The following is an 864-nucleotide window of genomic DNA, read 5'->3' as shown; positions in this document are numbered from 1 at the left end:
GGCAGCATCTCATGATCTTCCTCAGGTTCCTCAGTGTCCAGATGCTTGCGGCATATCTGTCCATTGTTAAGTCTGACCACTATGACCCCATTCCCCTCTTTGCCAATTACAGTACTCCCAAGCCACTTGGGCCCCAAAGCGTGATTAAGAACAAATACAAGGTCATCGATTTCTATACATCTCTCCTTTGAGTTACGGTCGTGGCACTCATTTTGGGACTGGCACTTGCCCTCAACAATGTCTGACAGGACTGGATGAATGAGGGACAGCCGAGTTTTAAGTGTACGTTTCATGAGTAGTTCCACGGGCGGGACTCCCGTGAGTGAATGGGGTCGGGACCTATAGGCCAGCAGGAGGCGCGATAGGCGGCATTGAAGGGAGGGTCCTTGAATCCGGAGCATGCCCTGTTTTATGATTTGGGCCGCACGTTCCGCCTGGCCAATGGAGGCCGGCTTGAACGATGCTGTCCTGACATGTTTGATGCCATTACCCGACATGAACTCCCGGAATTCATAGCGAGTGAAACACGGGCTGTTGTCGTTAACCAGGATGTCCGGCAAGCCGTGGGTCGCAAAGACCGCACGCAGACTCTCCAAAGTGGTGGATATCGCGCACGAATTCAATATGATGCACTCAATCCATTTCGAGTACGCATCAACAACGAGGAACATTTTTCCCATGAACGGGCCCACGTAGTCTACGTGAATACGTGACCATGGCCTGGTGGGCCAAGGCCACGGGCTGAGTGGGGCCTCCCTGGGGGCATTGCCCAGCTGGGCACACGTTGTGCACCTGCGAACACAGTGTTCCAGGTCTGAGTCAATTCCCAGCCACCATACATGTGACCGGGCAATGGCCTTCATT

The sequence above is a fragment of the Pristiophorus japonicus genome, chromosome 9 (genome assembly GCF_044704955.1).
Source record: "Pristiophorus japonicus isolate sPriJap1 chromosome 9, sPriJap1.hap1, whole genome shotgun sequence".
NCBI classification, from domain to species: Eukaryota; Metazoa; Chordata; class Chondrichthyes; family Pristiophoridae; genus Pristiophorus; species Pristiophorus japonicus.
This window is presented reverse-complemented; position numbering follows the sequence as displayed.